We start from the raw sequence: 23399 nt of genomic DNA, 5'->3' as shown, positions 1-23399 counted from the left end.
TTCCATGAAACTGTAGGATTATAAACATGTTGATGAGCCTGCTCAGGAAAATAAGAATTATTCCAAGTATCAAATGATAATGGGTTTTGAGTTATACCTGGTAGTTGATTTGATTCCTTACTTGATTTCCTAAGTACCTGGAGTAATCTTGGTAGTTATGGGAAAAATTCTTTTGGATGATCGTCTTCACAAATTTTGCAACTTTCCAAGCTACTAAGTGGACACTTTCCAAGGAGTTGTTTCTTTCTACAGTTGGCGCAGAATATAAGCGGTGGGTTTTCATCCTGTTTCCACTCTTCCTGCAAATCATCCAATTTGGAAATCAAAGATTTAATAATATCATTTTTATGTTCAATCAAAATATTAAATTTTTCAATTGTTAATTCTTCATTGGATGAATTGTATGTCTCTGTAGCAGCATAAAAATTCCTCATTAGATGATTCCCCAAAATACCATTTTCTTGTTTTTAACAATCCAACTGGTACATTCATTAACACATCAATGGTGTATATATATATGTAGGGTGGGGAGTTCTTTCAACATTAGATAAAATGAGAAACCTTAAAGAAATAATGCAGGAAATAAATACATTCAAACAACATAACATTGCAAGAGAAACTAGGTGAAGGAAAAAAACCAAATGTGGCAGATCACCAAGGTCAATCACCTGAGCGCCTCCCTGGAAACGATGCCAAAATCTTGGGTTCAATATATGGTTTATAAATGTATCAACATTTAATTTTTCAATCCGAATAGTTCGTGAACTTCAAGGCACATCACTGGAAATGCCAGAGAAAGCCCCTGACAACCTGCATAACAAATGATATTCTATCTTGCATATTAATCTCATCAATAAATGAAATCCTACACTAAAAGAGAATTTTAGAAACACCAATCCAAACAATTAAATCGCACGGGAAATAAAAGTCAAACCAATGCGAAAGTACATTCTATGTATGAGCAAAAAGAAAGGGAATCATAACTGGAAACTAAACAATGTCGACACAATATCGAGAGACTGTAAATGCTGGAAGGAATAAACAAGAAATTCAAAATCATTATGCCTGTACTAATTCTGCTTGTACTAATTTTGTGTGAAATTATCTTGAAATCATCGGCACATAAATGTACTACGTAAATAACTTATGGAAGAAATTAAATTAATATGAATATCGTCTTCCTTGTCCCTGAAAATAAATCATGGAGAACTGTCCAGAAGTTTAATGGAAAGTAAATATTATTGTTTTCAACATGAAACAATTTTCTTTCGTTAATATCGACTCCACGACATACAAGTAATATATGTTTTTTGTAAGCATAGATTGATTGAATATGTCAGTACCTCAAAATCATAATCAATCACATCGTCTTCATGTCTGGAATATAAATCAATTACAGCTCATCAACGCATAAGCTGATCTTGTAAATAAGAAAAATTGGAGGGACACAATTTGATATGAAGAAATATCCCAAGTGTAAGCACAAATCTCAAGTACAGGAACAATTTAATAATGCAAAAAATCAATGAAGTTTAGAGCTGAAAGGAAAATGTTGCAGCAAATTAAATAACATCAATCTGGAGAAGGAAAGAGACTATAAATTATTAAATAAACTTCATATAATAAATGAAAATTTAAATGCTAATTAATTTAAGAAATGAAGAGTGGTGGCGAGTTGGTCTGGCGGCCAACCCAGCCAGCTCACACCCTCGATTAACCTAGTTCACACAACAGTCAAAATCATTAGATGCAATAAATAAATAGACAGAACATAGATGAAAATTGCTTCAATTAATTCCTGAAAAAAAATATTTACATCAAGCAGACAATGCTCAGCTCCAACAAGACAAGAGGAGCGATCCACCAGTTATGAACTACCTGAGGCTACATTGGGATAGCTCCTCTTCCCTTCTGTGCCTTCCTCTCGTGTGCACTGTCCCTGGCTCGATCAATTTCCTTCCTTACTGTCTAATTGTCTAATTAATTGACTAATCTATGTTTGCTCTAGTCGATTCCTTATATAGACATCAAATTACATACTGGGCCTTTTAATTCAGCCAATTAAAATATAGAAGATTATTAGTTTTAACAATTTTCCGAAATAAGAATTAGTTTGAAACTGAGTGTTGAAAGAGGGAACGATTCTGGTGAATCGTTCCTCTTTTCCTAGAGTAGCTGTGGGTGGGCCAATTGCTTCCTCGAATTCCATGTTTCCTTCTCACGCGGCAATGCATCATATCAGATAATCTGGTGTTGTGGTCGAGCTGGAGTCCAATGACAGCTTCTATCCTTTCCCTCTTTCATGGCACTTCACTGACCTGGAGCTTATTCCCCTTATTGTGGTATTCATCATGTCATTTCGCTTTCTGAGAGCCAAGTGTACTTCAGTTGTGAAGCAAGTTAACATTGCCTCAAAAGAAGAGCAACAAGATCCAATAAAACCACCAATGTTGTGTAGTGTCTACGCTGAGTTATATTTATTTTTTGTAAATAATTTTCCTGATTTGATGGAGTCTCTAACTGCTTTGAATCAGATGGATTTACCAAAGCACGACAAAGTGGGCATGTCTTCTCCCTCTCAAACCATTATGAGACACATTCATCAGAGAATATATGTTTACAATGTAACAATATGGGAGTGTGCATTTTCTCCTATAAGATTGCACACAAGTCTCGAGTAGCAAGAACCTCCTCCGCAGTAGCATATGACCCATACTGGACTTCTTTGCGAGATAGATCCTTCAATGCTACAAAGAATGATTGCACCTTCTCCACGATTGATGTCACCTTAAAGGTAAGGTACAACCCTGTTGTGAGAGATGAAAATAGGCTACCATATTGTTCGTTCAAGAAGAAACGATACCAAATAGGTGTAGAAACCAATACATGATACAGTAATAGAATGTATTCAAAAAAAGTCAACATCTGGCCCTGCTTCTGATAGTTACAACCTCGACTATTCTTATAATATATCGAAAGACCATATTTGAAAACTATTGCAGCTTGGCGCAATATTATATCATTGACCACAATGATGAACAATGCATGTCAAAAGGGTGGTATTGTTTTTGGAGGAAGCATAACAAGTAGATATAGTAGATCATCCCTTCTATACCACCAATAAAATCCAACCACATGTAACACAAAAATTAATATGATGCCAATGAGAACTAAAAATTAGTATAGTCCAGAAACTCTTCAGAGTGCAGGAAGCCATAAAATGGTGCAGGCATGTCCCAAAGTATAATGAAACCGGTTTTAATCTTGCAACATACAAACCTTAATTAAACTCTCATTATGCTATTTTGATCCTGCTAAAACAAAGAAGTAACAAATACTATTAAAAAATAATCATTTAGCCAATCGAAAACATGAGAGAAATAAATAAAAATAAGACAAAATGGAGACCCAACACAAGTTTCGTAGATTAAGATTTTATTCCTGCAAGTGTGATAGATTAAGATTTCAATTCTTTGCGCTATACTATAATTGTACTATAATTTATTTTGAATTGATTGTTGAATTAGAATAGGTGAATTTGTTTGTCGTTATTTGGTTTTGTAGTTATATTGATCTAAATTGGAAGTTTATTTCTATCATATATAGTGCACACACGCTTCGCAAGTTTTACAAAATCCACAGGTTGACAGTTAAATTATAGGTAATTAATTTTCATGAACAGTGTGATATTATTTCCACGACTAGCCCCATGTGCATGCGAAAACCCAAGGATGAGTGGATACAAGTATGGGGTGCGAACCCAAAGATGGTGGGCAGGCCTACCCATAGTTTTTCACATGGTTTCACTTGTGGTTTTTGGCATAATGGTTTTTTCCAATGGTATTTTGTAGATTCAGTTGAGGGAGATATGGTTATGTTCTAATGCAGGGTTATTGGATTAGGGTTTACGAATGCTTCGACATGTATATATATATATATATATATATATATATATATATATATATATATATATATATATATATATATATGTATGTATGTATGTATGTATGTATGTATGTATTTTAACATTGAAAGGAATATAATGATAAATCAATTTCGTTTTCCTGGTTTAGGTTCCAAGAGAAAATCTCGGTGTATATTTTATGTTCTCACCATTATTTATTTTACTATTTTAAGAATTTGTTTGCACATAATAATTTTAGAGGGTTAAAACCTACAATGTCTAGCATGTTTAGCATTACTACAACAATGGAGATTGTAAACCTCCAAATCCCAAAAAACATGCATGGGACAATGTTCCTCCTTATTACTTAGCTACTTAAACTCCTATATTGACACATTCACACTTTCTCCCCAATCCACATCAAGGGATTAATATGGGCTTCATTAAGTAGAGACTAGATGTAGCTTCCACAACACCCTCCAAAGTTTGATCTTGCACTCAAATTTTGGGGCCTTCCTTGGCCTTCCCCTTGATTGTTGCAAACACTTAAGCTCATTTCACGAGCTTTCTCCATGTTCTTTGAACCCTTTTTCTTGTTGGATTAATTGTCATCTATTTGCATGTTTTACTATTATGTCATGTTTAAAAACCTTTTCTGATGGTTTTGATGGTTGGCCTTTGTGTATACGAGTTTTGCTAGCCATGTAAACATTTGGCGTACTTCTACACAAACTCTAGAGCACTATCGCACAAGTGTCGTCATAGTCGTCCTAAATTCTATCTCAATCAATTAGAGGGTAATTCTTCATTTTTTCTTATGATGGTCTATGTTGTCTTGTTTTCGAAGTATGGTAAGTGTGTGATCAAAGTTCAATTTTATCATGAGTCTATCTCCTTCTCGCACTTAGCCATTTTTGGAAAATCATTTTGACCAGGCACCTCAGCTTCATCAGGCCCCAGCTAAGCTATGCATTCCATAGTCTCATCCCTCATTGATGTGACCTTTCCGCTTGGAACTACACAGTGCATGGTCACTATCCTATAGGAATGGTGTACCGCGCAATCCCAAAGCCCAACAACCTTCCTTGACCTCCAAAATTGTGCAGTTGTGCCTCCCAGTATGCCTTGAACTATGCACTTCTCACTTTCAGTACTCAATATTTTCCTTTGCCTACTGGAACCTTGCAATACGCAAAGAGCCCAACCTCCCTTGGCCTTTAGAACTGTGCATATGTGTCCTCCAGTGCATTTCCTTCACTGAGAGCTCACTATGCTCAAGAACTATGAAGATTTGTCCTCAAGGTCTCTATGCTACCGAATCCCCTTTTGCCTCTGAAAACTATGCAGAATTGACCTCTCAGGGCCTCATCTCACATCAACCATTTATCGCTTGAACTATGTAATCCTGACTCTCAAACGCCACTACGCAATTTTTCTCCCTAATGGGGACTGTGCTGAAAATTTCCTCAATCAAACCTGAGATATGTTGTGTGCAATCTCAATGATTAAGCTCTCTCCTTGTCACCTAGAACTATTCAATGTGTAGTCAATGGGCCCTCCCTCCTAGCCTATCACTTGTCCTAGACCGAGTTCATGGATAATAATGCATCATCTTAGGATACAAAGTTTTCGGATTGTTGTCATCCCATCATGAGTGAATTACAGGAACATATATATTATCAAGTCATGGATAGATGATATAGAGGGAGAAGGAGGAGGGAAGAATTCGTAAAGACTCACTTGTAGTTGAACGAATGAGTGGACCTACCAAGAGAAAGAAAAGGAACACAAGTGTGCAACCACCTTCCACGATGGAAGATCATTGAAGACCCCACATCACAAGGCTATATAGAGTAGAAGAAAAAGCATATCCAAGAAGATATCTAGCACTCAGCAAAAACAATGACTTGACATTGCCACATCATCAAGCTATTCCATGTCAGGAATGCCATGTGAAGTCATGTCATGAGTTCTCATATGCCACACCACTATTGTGGGCCATGTATATTGCAAATAAAATGTATTGTAAAGTGGAATTCCAATGGGCACACACGAATATGAAGAGTCATGCAAGTTGAAAAATTCATAGGAAGTTGAATAGTCATGAGGGTAGTCAAAGAGTCACAAGGGGTAAGCATCACCCTTTGGTTATATATACCCCCTCATTGTATGGGAAAAGTATTTTTCACCTTGGCTCCTCCCACAAGGCATTAGAGAGATTAGTTAGCTCTTTGAGGAGCAAGGAGTGGCTCTAATGTCCCACTACTGGGGCTAGTGATGTATAATATATATATGTCTCTTGGATCTTTTTATTAATAATAGAAACCTTTTTAGGCTAGCACATTCTTCATGCATGAACTATGAATGTTTGTAAGACTATTCTGTGGACGTATGTAATTTAGTTTGCTTTCACATGTACTAAGATAATTGAACTATTTTGATATTTTAGTGTCTATCTTGTTGAGAATGTGTTGTAATTCTTGTTATTGTTGTCTCATCCTTATGGACTATTCTGCAGGATACTAGACAAATATTTCCTTGTTTATTGGTTATAACAATTATCGCATCCGCTATGGACTATTCCGCTGGATGTTAGACGAAATCCCCTTGTTTGTTTGTTGTAACAACTATAATGTCTACTTTGGACTATTCAACTAGATGTTGGACAAGTATTTCTGGTTCATGTGTGTCTCTTCCTGGGTTGTACTATTACGCCTCACTTAAAGGCTCACTTTTCTCTCCCCCTTTGTAGTAGAATAACCTTGACATAGTTATGTTGCACACTCACCAAGCACACTCCCCTTGCTTTTCGAAGATACCATTGCATCACTCTCTTGTGATGACAAGTAGAGTCAAGGAAAGTATTTAAGGAATTGGGAACTAGGCCTTTATACCAGATTGGACTCCTACACCAAATGGTGTGAGGTTTCATTGGGACCTCATATATGGGAGATCTATTGAATGTTGGTGAGTCCAACACCATCAACATGTCTGGTGCTAGAAGGAGGGAAGCTGGTATTTTATGGCTGATTTTCCTGCCGACCCCACTAATCCGTATTTTGGTCAAGGAAACAAGGTTCACTCCCTCTCCTCTACTTGTAATTCTAAAGTTGGTAACCCTTCACCGTCAAATCCTAAACTCGAAATCCCCTATCAAGCTCCGGGTCGTTCACCCGATCACCCATTAGTTTGCAAAAGTTTTTGGGTTGATTCTGGGAGTAATGATTCTTCAATATTCTCAAAAGAAGAATAAGACCACCCCCACAAGAGTAGTGGTCTCATTTGTTGAAGAATAGTTTCACGCCACTCCTGAAGAAGTATCAGACATTGTGGGAATGGGAGAATATCCTCCACTCTTTCAAGGAGGAGAAGGAGGTCACCCCTTACTATCGGGTTCAACTTTCGACGGGATAGGCGGAGAGGAGGAAGAATAAGAAGAGGAAGAATAACCATCAGATTCAGAAGAGGAAGAGGAGGAGAACGATAAAGAAGACATTGGAGAGAAGAATCTAGATTGGATGACTTAGGGCTAACTGGCACTTCCGGATGTCCTACGCAAGATTTCAAGGCATGCAAAGAAGCTCTTAACAAAATATGACCTTGACAATTCAGTGAAGGCTGATAATCACTTGGACAACTTTTACCTAAATCTGCAAACGCTAAAGTTACATTACGAAGATGTTGGACGCATAATTTTTTCATGTACCTTTTCTGGTAGAGAAGTTCTATAGTATCACAAACTTCCTCCAAAATCCATCCAAAATTGTAAGGCCTTTAAAAGGATATTTTTCAAAAATAAATTCTAAAGACAAAACCCTCGCCATGTTATTAAAGGAGCTGGGTAGTCTTAAGATCAAGCAGAATGAAAAAGTTAGAGATTTCAATAAGAGGATCAGTGACATCTTGAAAAAAAATTTGGACGACACAAAATCTAGTGAATCCATCACCATAGACTACTACACTTATGCATTGCTGAGAAGTATTGCATAGTTTGTAAAGAAAACTGCGAAAAAAATATTGACTGAAAAATATGAAGATGCTATCTTCGTTGAGAAGGAATTACGTGCTATTGGAGTCATCACAGATTATGAGTCAACAAAAGACTCTAAGGACATGGCCAAAAGGTCCCACGCCTCCATGAGCAAGGCTAAGGAAACGGAATCGAATGATCTTGAAATCCTAACTTATCCTGTGAAGTCCCTGACCAATGGAATGGTTGAACCCAAACAAAGGACAAGAGAGATTTCCATGAGCAAAAATCCCCCCAAGTTCATGCTCAGACGGAATTCAACTTATGGCAGCAACAACCATCAACCAGTAAAATCTGCACAAAGTTCTAATGTGGTCTTAAATATCAAAAAAATTGGCATAGATTCATATTACGTGTTTCATAATGAACATCATATGGAAAAGATGTTCCCACAGTGGAACCAACTCATGAGCAGAATGGTTGTGCAGTTTTTTAACTCAGTCATGGTTGAGGAACAAGCTGAGCTCGATGAAGAGAGAGAATAATTTTTTGCAATTGATGAATCTCTAATCATTGGGCATGCAATCAACATGTACCATTGTGTTCTCACAACCCAAATGAGAATTGCTGATAGGCAGCCTCCGAGTGATGGTCTTTCCCAGAAGCAAAACAACCGACATAACTTAAGAATCTGAGGGCCGACCACTATGATTGAGGTTCCAAAACCGGAATTCAAAGAAAATTTGTTAAGAAAACTCAATCCTCTGGCTAAGTCAATGCATAACACTCAAAGAAAGTCTAGTAAAGAAATCTCAATGAAAATTCATTCCAATAGCAGTAAGGATAGAACCATTCCCCAGGAAACCACAAACCAAGTTCCATCCCCAAACACCTCAGTCAGGCTTCCCGCTGTGGATGATAACATTGTAGAGGATATGAAGAAGGACCATAAAAATATCTCCTTGTTCGAGCATACAAATATCATGAGCCAATGAGACATCCTTCTACGGACACTTAGAAAAACCTCTACCGATAATGTTACCTCCTCAGACAAGGGATCTAGTTAGTCTCCTGATGCTCTTGCATTTGTACTCAATGCACTCACGATGGAGGAAAACACACTCTTCCCACCATTTTATTTAACATTCAAAATCTTAAAATTCAATGTACATAATTTCTTGGTCGATTCCAGTGCATCGGCGAATGTGATGCCACTATCTGCGGCCAACAGGATCAATGATAAATGGGAGAAGATCGATGCATAGATCATTCAACTGGATATAACTCATGTCCAGGAAATTGGTGAACTCAAGGATGTCATCTTTCAGTTATCATCTGATGATCGAGTTCATCAATGTATCAATATATCGATTGTGGTCATTCCAGAAGCATACATAGTGTTACTTAGCAGTGACTGGTCAAGGAAGCTTCAAGGATACTTTTCCATAGACTGGTCACACTTATGGCTTCTGCATAGGGTTAGGAAAAATAATATCTAGTTAGATTCAAAGAGATATATCAAGCACATGGTGACTCCCTTGAATGGCCATAATGATCCAATGACTTTCACAAAGCTATTGTTTCGAAATTATTTTGTGGAGACACAATTGGGGTGCTATCTTGCAGAGCCATCTCTAGTTCCACCAAACATAGTTGGATCTCCTTCCATGTCCAAATGGTGATAATGAACTTTGTACAATTAATAGTAGTAGTAGTAGTTGTAGTACTAGTGCAGTGAGCACTCCCTATACAAATGATATGTGGACTATGTACTTTGATCGATCCAAGACACACAAAGGCACTGGAGCTAGTTGTGTTTTAATAGATCCGCTGTAGAGAAAACATTTGATCTCTAGTCTCTTGGAATTCGAGTGGACGAATAACTCTACGGAGTATGAAGCACTCGTCTTGGGCTTACAGAAGGCCATTGATCTCACTGTTGTCATTCTGAAAGTGGCAGGTGACTCTGAAATCATGGTGCGTTAGGTATGTAACACTATACATTGTGCATCAACTCATCTTAAAAGTTATCAACAAGAGGTATGGTGACTTATCTCTCAATTCCAAGCTTTCAATATTATTTGACTACCAAGAATGCATAATACAATAGCGGATGCCTTGGCAAACATTGTTTCTAGGATGTTACCATTACGGGATGGATTTTCTATTGAAATTTCATAGAAATCATCTCTCTCAGATAATATAACTAACTTACACATTTTTTATGACAACCAATAGATATTGTAATTTTTGGCCAATGCTAACATATTCAAAGACAGAGCGATTGAAGAGGACAAGCATGAAAAGGAACTGCAGGATGCATCCAATATAATTAAAGGAAACCTCATCCCCAAGGGTTTGATTTCATTAGAGAAGTTATATGATCTACAGAATCACTTATGGGGGCCCGTTAATGCCAAGACCCACATTTCCACTCTGTTGCATGAGAAAATCAAGTTGGGAATTGAGAAACTTCTAAATTATGTTAATCTCACTACTTAATGCACACCAAAAGAGCAGTAATCCTTCATTCGCTTATTGAAGCAGTACCATGATGTCTTCACATGGATTTATGATGAACTCAAGACATATGACACACAAATAATCCAGTATGTGATACCAATCAAAGAAGGGGCCAAGCAATTTCAACAAAAATTGAGGAACATTTACCCAATGCTTGAGCCCCTCATACATATGAGTTGAGAAAATTTTTTCATGCTTGGATCATCTATAAGGTGCGACATTCAACGTGGGTATCAAACTTGGTTCCCATAAGAAATAAGTTAGGGAGATCTGCCTGTGCGTAGATTCCCGCAATCTCAACTGTGCCTCGGACAAGGTTAATTACCTTGTGCCATCCATGGAGAAAATACTACAAACAATATCGGGGGCCAAAATGTTTTCCTTGCTCAATGGATTCTCAGGTTACAACCAGGTTTTGGTATGATATCCCGACATATTAAAAAATACGTTCCAAAAAAAGTGGTGCACATTCGCATTTCAACGAATTCCATTTGGGCCAGTCAATGCTGGTGTGACATTCCAATGTGAAATGGACATGGAATTTCATGATCTTATTGGACAGAGTGTAGTGGTCTAGCTTGATGACATGATAGTATGTTCCAAATATAATTCAGACCACTTGCACCATCTAAAGAATATTTTTGAGCGATGTCATAAATATGAGATATCCTTGAATCCTAAGAAGAGTATCTTTGCAGTCCTCGAAGGTAATCTCCTTAGAAACATCATTGCTAAAAGTGGGATCAAGGTAGATCTGGATAGGGTCTAGACCATCAAGGAGATTCCCTACCTAGTGAACAAGAAAGTCATGCATACTTTCTTGGGCAAGATTAACTTCCTCTGAAAGTTCATCTCTGACTATGCTCAAATTGCTAAACCAATACAAGAGACAATCAACAAGGATGCGGTATATAAATGGAATAAGAGGGAAAAGGATGTGTTTTCACGTATTAAGCAATCTATGGCAAAAGCAACGACATTGTACAACCCTAACTTTGGTAAAGACTTCTTGCTCTACACTTTTGCTTCTAACACTTCTCTTCTTGTTGTGCTAACTCAGAAGGATGAGTTGGACAATGAATAACCTATCTCCTTCATGAGTGCAAGTCTACAAGGACCAAAGCTCAACTACCCACCATGGAAAAACAATCTTATGTTGTGTACAAGGTGGTAAAGAACTTCAAACCCTATTTATTAAAGAGCCATTGTGTTATCTTTGTTCCACCCCTAATAGTAAGATCACTGCTCATTCGACAAGAGATGGGTGAAAGAAGGAGAACTTTATGATAGGTTTACGAGATTATGATCTAGATATTGAGATGGTTCACACCATCAAGGGTCATAGTATTTTTTAGTTAGCAGCAGAGGTAATAACCGCTAAAGAGGAAGAAGAATATCTCGCAAGATAGGAGAAAGAAATTGAAATGTACAACATTCAACAAGCCACCCCCACTATAGATGGAGACTCTTGGTACATAGACATGCGCCAGTTCCTCGAGCATGGAACCATTCCCTCCCACTTCTCTACATGGAAAAAGAGGGAACTCCGACTCAAAGCATTGTCATATTAGTTGGTGCATGGGGTGTTGTTCAGAAAGCACAACAATGGAGTACTTCTAAGGTGTTTGAAGCCAAACGATTCATAAAATGTTTTACGTGATCTCCATGACGGACCATCCACAAGACACTTCATAGGAAACACTACATCAGATAGGTTAATGTGGGCTAGGTTTTACTTTCCTACATTATTCAAGGATGCTCATGCTTATGCCTACAAGTGTCTGGTCTGTCAAAGGTGTGCCAATAGAAATTAGGAGTCAACAACCCCGCTACATCTCTATAGTGGAAGGACCTTTTCAACAGTGGGACTTGGATATCATTGGGGAAATTTTCCCACACTCATCGAAGAAGCACCGCTATATCCTAACTGCTACATATTATTTCACATGGTGGACAGAGGCATTTCTGCTAAAACAGGTAAACAATCATGAAGTCATCAACTTTCTGCAACAAAATATCATCCCCAAGTTTGGCATTCCTACGTCACTTATTTTTGACAACGCAACATACTTTTCCTCATTAAAACTTTATGATTTTGGTATTGAAAAATGGTATTATCTTGAAATATTCTGCTAATTATTATGGCAGTGAAATGGTCTTACTGAATCCACAAATAAGAACCTCATCAGTATCATAAAAAAGATCATATTATCTTAACAATGAATCTAGCACTCTGATTTAGTGAATGTCTTATGGGCTGACCGAGTCATGCCTAAACCTTCTATGAACACCCCGCCTTACTTCCTGGTGTATGGAAAATAAGTCATCCTCCCATCCAACATCTACTTACCCACTCTCAAATTATGCCAATAATCCCAAGGCAAGCTATGTCTTTTAGTTTAGCATAGGATGGACAATTTACACAAGCTACAGAAATAAAGGATGAAAGATAAAGAAAAAAGGTCACATTGCCAAAGTCGTATCAAGAGATGGTTTGATAGAAAATCTACAGGGAAAAATAACTTCAGTGTGGGTGAGTTAGTCTTAAAGTGGGACAAAGACCATGAGGAAGAAGGAAAACACACTAAATTTTAGTCCCTATGGATTGATCTATACATGGTTCACGAGAAGCTTGCCCAACACACGTATTGTCTTCAACCACTTGATGGGAAGATTGACTCTCTCCCTATCAATATCCAAGACCTAAAGAAACATTTTCAATGAATATCTAGGGTTGTGCTAGACACTATGTACATAGTCTTTTATTGTTTGTTGTTTATGTATTTACTTTAGTCTTGTGTTTTTTTGTCATCTGAATAAGTGTTGTTCTTGACTACATTGTGGCTTTGAAGTGTGTGTGTGTGGCTAAAGTCTAAAGAGCCTTGTGACACTCCAACATTTGGCTAGCATTTTGTTTGTCTTCCTTGTATTCGTTACATCCTTTGACCAATGAAGTTCTGCCTGAAAATACGATCCTTCCGTAAGGACAGTTTGGTCTAACCATGAACCTATGTCTAGTCTCGAAACTTCATGCCTATAATCAATTTTCTTCTTTGGTGTTTTCAAGCCTATCCAACTAGTAGAAATGGAGAAGGGGAAAATATAAACGAGAAATCCTAAATCAGGGGTATTTATATGCTTCTCTAAAGGAACAACCTATATTTCTCTCAATAAGTCGGGATCCCTCTTTCACCTCAACATAAATAAGTGTCGATGCACAATTCTCTCTAAATAAATACATAAAGGCGAAAGAAGACAAAGGGTTTGGGCGTAGATAGGTGAAGCAAGAAACTTTGTCAGGGTACTTTCTAGGCTCGCTGGAAACATAGTAATGTTTGTGTTCCTATGTGACACTGGCTATTGTCTAGGCCTACTGGCAACAGAGCAACACCATAGATGAAAAACTATACTATGAAAATATTAAGCTCGTGAGCTAAACTACCCTTCACAACTTGAGACATTGTGATTGTTTTGAATCTTATGTTGTGTTCAACTAAGAAATTATAGAGGGGACCATGTCTTCCATGGGGTAAGTGGGGAAACCACAGTAATCTGCATGATGAGTCAATACTCCCTAAAGAACCAAGGCCCTGCACAGAAGAGACCAACCAAGACAGAGAAGCTGGAACTCAACGAGTGTGCCGCCAAGTGTTGTAGTTGCTGCAACACCCTAATTTTTTTTGGCTTGCACTCAAATATTGGAGCCTTCCTTGGTATTTTCCTTGATCTTTGCAAACTCTTAAGCTCATTTCATGACCTTTCCCCAAGTTCTTTGAACTCTTTCGCTTGTTGTATTAATTGTCATATTTCGGAAAATTTGACTGTTATTTCATGTTCGCGAACCTTTTTAGGTGGATTGAAAGGTTTTTCTTTGTGTATAAGAATTTTCCTATCCATGTAAACATATGTCGTACTCATACACAAATTCTTGAACAATGTCCCACAGTTTTCATCCTAAATTCTACCTCAAGTGTCACACTTGTTTCTTCTTGTCATGGGACAATCACTCAAAGGGTAATGCTTCATTTGTTTCTTTGATAGTTTATGTTATTGTGTCATCGATGTATGTTAAGTTTGTCATCACAGTTGAAGTTTAATCATGAGTCTGTCTCCCTCCCTCACTTAACCATTTTTGGAAAATCTTCCATACCAGGCAACTCCGCTTCACCAGGCCCCGACTGAGATGAAAATTGTGCAATCTCAGCCCTCATTGATGTGGCCTTGCTGCATGTAACAGCGTACTGCGGAATCACTTTCCTCCAGGATTGTTATTATATGCAATCCCAAAGCGCAATAACCTTCCTTGACCCCCAAAATTGCGCATTTGTGCCTCTAAATCTGCCTTGAATTGTGCACTTCGCACTTTCAATCATCAAGATTTTACCTTTCCTATTGGAACCCTACAATGCATAGAGAGCCCAACCTCCCTTAGCCTCCAGAACTATGCAAATGTGTCCTTTGGTGCCTTTCCTTTAGCCAAAGGTCACTGCCCTCAAGAACTTCGCATATTTATCTCTCTGCTGCCCAGTCCCCCTTGCCTCTGAAAACTGTGTAGAACTGACCTCTCAGGGCCTCATCCTACATCGGCCACTGCTTTCTTGAACTACGCAATACTGACTCTCATTGGTCACTATGCAATTTTTCTCCCTATTGGGGATTATGCTGAAAAGTTCCTCAATCAATCTTGAGTTGCACTCTACATAGTCTTAGTGATCGAGATCTCTCCCTATCACCTGGAACTATGCAATGCATAGTTACTGGGCCCTTTTTCCCATCCTATCACTTGTCCCTAGCCCATTTCATAGATAATAATGTATCATCTTAGGATAGGTAGCTTTCAAATTGATGTTATCCCATCATGAGTGAATTGTAGGAACATGTACATTATCAAGTCATCAATAGATGATGAAGAAGGAGAAGAAGGAGGGAATCATGCCTAAGGACACACTTGTAGCTAAACGTACGAGTGGACCTACCATGAACAAGAAAAAGGAACAAAAGTGGGAAATCACCTTCCAAGAACGAAGATCAATGAAGAACCCACATCACCAACTTATGTAGAGGAGAAGAGAAAGCATATCCAAGAACATATCTAGCACTTATAAAAGCAACGACTTGACATTGCCACATCATCAAGCCAGTCCATGTCAACAGTGTCGTGTCAAGTTGTGTCATGCGTTTTCATATGCCACATCACTGTTATGGGCCATGTATATTGTAAATCAAATCTATTGTAAAGTTGAAGTCCAATTTGGACACACATGAATATGAAGAGTCGTGTAAGTTGAAAAATTCATTAGAAGTTGAACAGTAATGAGTGTAGTCAATGATTCAAAAGGGGTAACCATCACCCCTTGGTTATATATACCCCCTCATTTTAGAGCAAAGTAATTTTCACCTTGGCTCCTCCCGCAAGGTATTAGACAGATTAGCTATCTCTTTGAGGAGAAAGGAGTGGCTCCAATGTCCCACTACTGGGTCTAGTGATGTACAATGTAAATATGTGTGTTGGAACCTTTTCTTAATAACAAATGTATTTTTAGGCCAGCACATTTTTCATGCATGAACTATGAATGTTTGTAAGACTATTATGTGGACATTTGTAATTTATGTTTTCTTTCACATGTACTAAGGTAGTTGAACTATTTTGGTTATTTTAGTGCTTATCTTGCTCAGAATGTGTTGTAATTCTTCTTATAGTTGTCTCATCCTTATGGACTATTTCGAAGAATACTAGAAAGGTATTTCCTTGTTTATTGGTTATAACAATCGTCACATCCACTATGAACTATTTTTTTGGATGTTAGATGAACATCCCCTTGTTTTCTGGTTGTAACAACTATCACATCCACTATGGACTATTCCCCTGGATGTTGGACAAGTCTTTATAGTTCATCTATGTCTCTTCCTGGGTAGCGCTGGGACAGGGTACCCCCAGTCAATTTTGTTAAAATATTGTAAGTCTCCACATTTTGAGGAGCGGAGCACAAGTAGCGCATGTTAAGTAGGAGTCAAGGGGTTTTAGGAAAGTAAAAACCCCTTATATGTTGGTATTGTTTTGAGATGCACCCATGGTTTGCGGACCATGGTATTCTAATAGAGAAGTATATATAAAGGCATGTCTTAGCAAGTCTAAGGCAATGAATCAACCAATCAATTAATGAACTTCACGATGATATGATTTTCGGTATGTAATTGTAGATCTTTGCATGTTTTGGGCGAAGGGAAGGATTCCTGTCATTGAGTGCAAGGAGACCTTGTTAGGTCTGCAGCTGAGTGTGTGGGCCCCTGTAGCTGTGTGTGCAGGGTCAGGAAAAGTTGTTAGGGAAGATATGAAGTAATAGAAAGATATTTGAAACAAAAATGTGTCTATTTTTATGCATTGTGTATTTTGTGTATTTATGTGCAACTGAATTATATTTATCTGTATTTTATCTTAATTACTCTGCAAAGATCTGAATCAACTATTAGATGTTATTTTATGGATGATCAGGGAGTTACATGAATCTTATAACTTTCTTTAACTGAAAATCATCTAAGTTTCATGAATAAGGGTTCATGGAGGTTGGATCTCAACTAAAACTAGAGAAAGCGCTTTAAACCACATCACATAACCTTCTGGATGTAGAAGCTTGGTTCTAGTATCCCCCAATATTGCCTCAGGTGAGACTACAACCTGTGCTACAGGGCTTGTTGCCAAAATGGATGGTCGTGTATGGTTTTTTAGGTTAGCATAGCTGGCTCTGAACGTGGATCCAAACCCCCTTAAGCCAACAAGTGGTACTATTACCCCTCACTTAGAGGCTCACTTTTCTCTCCCCATTTGTAGTAGAATAACCTCGACACAATTGCACTACACACTCACCAGGCACACTCCCCTTGCTTTTCGAAAATACCATTGCATGACTCTCTTGTGCTGACAGTTAGAGTCAAGGAAAATCTTTAAGGATTTGGCAACCAGGCCTTTATATCAGATGGGACTCCTATACCAAACGGTGTGAGGTCTGATTGGAACCTCGTATCAGGGAGATCCCTTGAATGTTGGTGGGTCCAACACCATAAACACGACCACATTACTCCCCAATGACTAAGAAATTTGTCACACAATCCAAAAAAACGGTGGCTACAATCAAGGTAAAGGATTGATGATAGGTGTGGAGTGTAGATCCCCTCCCCCTGTGATGTCAACGGAAAGGCAGGATGGGGGTCCACACTTGGCATTCTGCTGTTGGTTCCACCAAAACGAGTAGACGATGGAGGCTATATAATTGAAATCAATGATTAGAAGAAGGGGTAACCCCATGATGTCACGCCAAGGTGTGGGGGTTCTACAGTTGTGGTTGTGACGATACTCTTTATGATCTATTGTATAAACATTAAATTTCTTTCCCACCTAGAGTATTCATAACCCTGATCAGTTAGATCTCATCACCTACTGTTCATAATGCGATAATACTTTTCCACTTGCTGATTCCAAAAAGATGCGAGTGTTGCAACCTTCATCTTTGATACCACTTGTAACATCACCTAATAACCTCGTGAGGAAACATGAAGTTATAATTTTTTTTATGGAATTACGACATGTAACAAATTTGTATTTACTATTCTATATTCTTTCATTTACCATTAGATAAATATTCATCATTACATAGAGTAACTTTGGTAAAGGAATAATAAGTACATAAACATTAATAACCATTATTGTAACCCGTTAACATAAACTTAATAATGTAACCTTGCATCATTTTCATGGTTAGTTAATCATATACTTGATAATGTAGATGTCACGTCATGCAAGGAATCAACATCATTAGTATGACACAACAAGAAAACCATCATTAAACAACAATGTACCTTGGAAACCTGGAAGGGTGAAAGCCAACAAATCTATAATTTTTTTATTAATTCTCGTGAGGGTGTTCACCCATCACTCAATGGATTGTAAGGGATTCCATCACTCAACCATTGTCATAATATTTTACAAAAAAATGTTATCTTAAAAACATGTCTAGCTAAACTTTTTTATAATCGTTATGATATCATTTACCCAAAAATCCTTAATTTCTATGTCTTTGTGACCTAGTTGTTCCCTTAAGTGGACCATCGTGTAGTTGGCACCCCCCAATATACATGGACGATTAGTTATTTACCTACCACAATGTTAAACATAATCTACCTTTTCCATAAGTACCATCCTTTCTTTCCATTGTTGGCATCGACAAACTTTGATATCATCACAATAATCAATATTTAATAGTGATTCTTCAACATCTATTCATGTGCATACATGAAATTTAAACAAAATATCAAGTCATGCTTCCTTTAACAACACTGCACATATATTAATCATAAACATATAACTATCAAAGCATGTCTATAAAATAAAAACCACATTAACTAGTATTCATCTCACACAAGCACACATTCTTTTCCAAGATGAAAATCACTACAATTGTCCCTAACCTTTGTGCATGTAATCAAATAAACTTTATTCAAAAGAAGCTAGCCCTCAACTATTTTCTTTGTGTGTGCAGTCATGTTCCAAAATAACTAATACAATAGATATTATTCTTATGCATGTTCTTTCCAAAAGCACATCTTCCAAAGGAGAGCTATTAACAATAACTATTGTACATGAAAAGTACATGCTCTATTTCAAAATAAAGCTAACATAATCATCATTATTTTCTTCCACGTCACTACTTGTTCTTTCGATAGAAACATTTGGAGGATTATCCTCTCAATCTTGTTAGCTTAAGAACAGGGCTGACGAATGCTCGTCCAAACCCCTGCAACTAAACCCTAGACGCAACGCTCCATGAACACCCTCAGGGGGGGATCGACCCCCCCAGCCTTCGGCCCCTTCGTATTCGGCAGCCTCCCTCCTGCGCCCGCCGTTACCTCATCAGGCTCCCGATCCAGGGACAAAGGCAAAGCTCCGGCGGCAAACTACACCTCGAAAGCCAACGGATCTTCGGCTGAGAGAAGTGTCCCCAGCCAAAACGGGACAACAGGCTCATCCCCCTGCAAACCGTTATCAGAGGAAACACCCTCATTAATCATCGAAGACCCCTGGATCGAAGAATACAGAGATCACATGTGCAAACATGCCCTAATCTGTCATTTCATGGGAGTGCGACTCAATGAAAAAGCTCTCTGTTGGTGGATAAACCAGAAATGGAAGCCCAAAGGGAACTATGAACTGTAGTTAGGAGCAAGGAATTTTTTCACGGTCATCTTCGCCCATAGGGAAGACAGAGATCGCACTTTCGAAGGAGGCCCATACTTCTACAACTCGGCAGGACTCTACATGACGTACTGGAAGCCCAACTTTGTCCCAGAGCAGGAAGATTTCAAAAAAGTTCCAGTTTGGCTCAGACTCTACTCCTTGCCTGTGGATTATTGGAATAAGCGGATCCTGGAAGCCATTGGGAACAAGCTGGGCATCTTCGTCAAAACTTCAGATCTCACATCTCAAGGTAAATACACTGCCTATGCTAGAATCTGTGTTTATATGGATGTCTCAGGACCCCTCCCAAGTCATATTGCTCTGATCCACAAAGGAATTCATTGGAAGCAGTCCATCGACTATGAAAACATCCCTTTTAGATGCAGGAAATGCTGACAGCATGGACATCTTAGTCATGGGTGCCCCCTGAATCAACCCCCACCTCATCCCCAAGCGGACAAAGCGGACAACCCACCCCCAGATTTCATCCCTGTTTCCAGGAAAAATAAAAAGCAGAAAGGAAAAAATCCTCTGAAACACTCCTCCAACCCAACCCCCACCCAGCTGAATAGCTTTGAAGTTCTGGGCAACCTTGATCCAATCGAAAACCCTCTAGAATCCCATGCCCCCTCGACTCAAGATCCACCCAGGTAGTCTCAATCATCAAGCCCTTCAATCATCTCCATCCCAAACCGAGACACAGCTTCAAATCCCGCAGCCCAACCCCTGTCACAGTGATACAAGCCACGACCCTCTGCATACCCCTCCCTGCATAGAAACTCATCCAGATCGGTTGCCCTCAACTGCTCCTATCAATCCCCTGGAAGAAATCCTGGGTGACCTGGATCTCCAGGAGGTCAACGAGCAATGGTCCAAACAGGGAGTGAATGCCATTCCCCAGGAACACTTGGAGAAAATCAAAATGGCATACCTGCAGTTAGAATATCTCAACCAGAATGCAACCAAAAAGCAATGGGGAAACAACAACCAAATAGGCATCCAAGCCAACCTAGACCTGGACCAATACAGGCAGAAAGGTCCAGGAAGAAAACGGGGGAGAAAATCGACAAAGCAACAAATACAAGAACTCGGAAGGTGCCTAATCAATGAAGGAAAAATAAGGGCTCTGGTCCTATCCACATCGAAAATTTCTTAATGAAGATAACAACATGGAATATCAGAGGGCTAAATGGCACCTCCAAAAGACGAATCCTCAAAAACCATCTTTTCACGCAATCTCCAGACCTTGTCTTACTACAAGAATCCAAATGCTCATCCAACAGCATAGAGACGCTTAAGAAACTCTTTGCAAAAGGCTATCAATGCACAAGCATAGAAGCCATTGGGCAAGCAGGAGGGCTACTAATGTTTTGGAACAAAAACAAGCTTTTTATGCAAAATGCTCTGTCCACTGAGCATTCGCTATCAGTCATCTTCAACATGCCAGACTCACAACAAACGATATGCATCACCAATGTGTATGGACCTCAGTGAATTCAGGAGAAGTTCAAGATGCTGGAAGACTTGAACGAAATCAGACAACACCATGGCGCCAACCACTGGATCCTAGGTGGTGATTTCAACATGATCACCAACCTAGCGGAGAAGAAAGGAGGCCTAAGAAGACTGGATAAAGATGCGGAAGCTTTCAGTACCTTCATAGCTGCATCTAAACTCATTGATGTTCCCACAGTCAATGGACTACACACTTGGAACAATAAGCAAGGGGGAAATAGGCAAGTTGCATCAAGGCTTGACAGGTTCCTCATATCGGAATCCATCATGCTCCAGAATCTAGACATGGAAGCCAACATTCTGCCCATTGGGGGATCAAATCACTGGCCAGTACAAATGCACTTTACCAATATGAACAAGCCTCAAAACAGGCCTTTCAGGTTCGAAGGCTTCTGGATAGATCATCCAACCTTCATGCAAAATATACAAAGCTGGTGGACCCAAACCTCTGTAAAGATCCAGCAAAAGCTCAAGATCATCAAGGCCAAGCTCAAATGCTGGAACAAGAACACATTTGGTAACATTTTTCAAGCCAAAAAAGAGCTCGAGGAAAAAATGGTGGGCCTCCAACAAACAATGATCAAGGACGGGCCTAACGAGGAAAGGTTAGCTCAGGAATCAAACCTTCAAAAGCAATGGGAAGATAGGCTAAGACAAGAAGAGCTGCTATGGAAACAAAAATCAAGGGTGCAGTGGCTAAAACATGGGGAACGTAACACAAGCTTCTTCCATAAATCAACCATTTAACACAGAGCCAACAACCATATTCTATCCCTCAAAAAAGCTGATGGTGCTAAGGTATCAACCAAAGAGAAAATAGGATCTGAACTAAACTTATACTTCAGGTCACTACTCACTGAGCCCAATCGTGATAGAACCCAAGCTATCAACAAAGTCATTAGTGCCATTCCCCCCTTAGTTACGGAGGAGCAAAACTCCCTTCTCTTAAGAGAGTTCACTAAGCAGGAGATTGAAGAGGTCGTCTTCACCATGGCCACTAACAAAGCCCGTGGACCAGATGGATTTACAATTGAATTCTTCAAACCTTGTTGGCACATTATCAAAGCCAACCTTTTCAATCTGATCAAGAACTTCCACAGAACCAAGCAAGTGCTGCCAGCCATCAATGCTACCTTCCTCACCCTCATCCCAAAATCTGATCATGCTGACTCCCCCGACAAATTCAAACCCATAGCCCTATGCAACGTCATCTATAAAATCCTCTCAAAATTGATGGCCATCAGACTCAAACCTATCCTTCCCTCAATCATTTCTTAAGAACAGTTTGGATATGTTGAAGGAAGACAGATAACTGACAACATTATTCTCAACCATGAAGTGTTGCATTCTATCAAAACACAAAAGATCCCTGACATGCTCATTCAGCTTGACCTCTCCAAGGCCTTTGACAAAATCATCTAGACTTACATTAGAGAAATCCTCCATGCTTTCGGCTTCAGTCAGATTTGGATAAATTGGATAATGGAAACGGTCTCAAGAGCATTCTACTCAATCATGCTAAATGGAGGTCCCCTACAACCATTCCTCCCATCTAGAGGTATATGGCAAGGAGATCCCTTGTCACCTTTTCTCTTTGTCATCATGGCAGAGGGCCTCGGAAGATATCTATCCCAAGCAATCCAAACGAATCAGCTCAAAGGCATCAAAGCTGCGCATCAAGGCCCCACAGTAACGCATCAGTAATTTGTCGATGACACAATGCTCATAGGAACCCCCACAGTAAAGGAACCTTCAACAAGGTGCTAAGTACTTTCACAGAAGCCTTAGGTATGGAGATTAATCTAACAAAATCCAAATTATTTTTCTTCAACACTTCTATTCCTCTGCAGAGAAATCTCAACAAAATTCTCAAGATTCAGAGGAACTCCCTTCCAACCAAATACCTTGGCATCCCACTTTCAGAATACACCCCCAAAGCTGCAAATTGGAAAGATCGCCTCAAAAAAATGAAGGCCAAATTAAGTAGCTGGACTCACCGAGCCCTAAACATGGCCAGTAGACTGGTGCTGATCAAATCAGTTCTTCAAACAATGTCAGCCTACATGCTCTCAGCCCTAGTGGCACCCAAATTAGTATATAAATCCATTTGGAACATCCAGCGGTCCTTCCTCTGGAATGGAGATTCTAAGAAGCGCAAATGGGCCCTCCTCAAGTGGACAGACATATGCAAACCAAAACTAGCAGGAGGACTGGGCCTAAGAGATCCTGAAATCCTAAGCAAGGCTATAGCAGCAAAA

The 23399-nt window shown here is 39.0% G+C and overlaps 1 pseudogene; it reads right to left on the bottom strand.

Annotated features, from left to right (window-relative positions):
* Nucleotides 1-2400: 2400 nt before the first annotated feature.
* Nucleotides 2401-22305, bottom strand: LOC149209931 (uncharacterized; annotated as a pseudogene).
* Between the last annotated feature and the right edge of the window lie 1094 nt (nt 22306-23399).

This window comes from Pinus tabuliformis, chromosome 1_2 (genome assembly GCF_031772625.1).
Source record: "Pinus tabuliformis cultivar Carrire ecotype Pingquan chromosome 1_2, CPIR1, whole genome shotgun sequence".
Lineage (NCBI taxonomy): Eukaryota > Viridiplantae > Streptophyta > Pinopsida > Pinales > Pinaceae > Pinus > Pinus tabuliformis.
The sequence above is the reverse complement of the archived record's forward strand: the minus strand, read 5'-3'. Positions and strand labels throughout refer to the sequence as shown.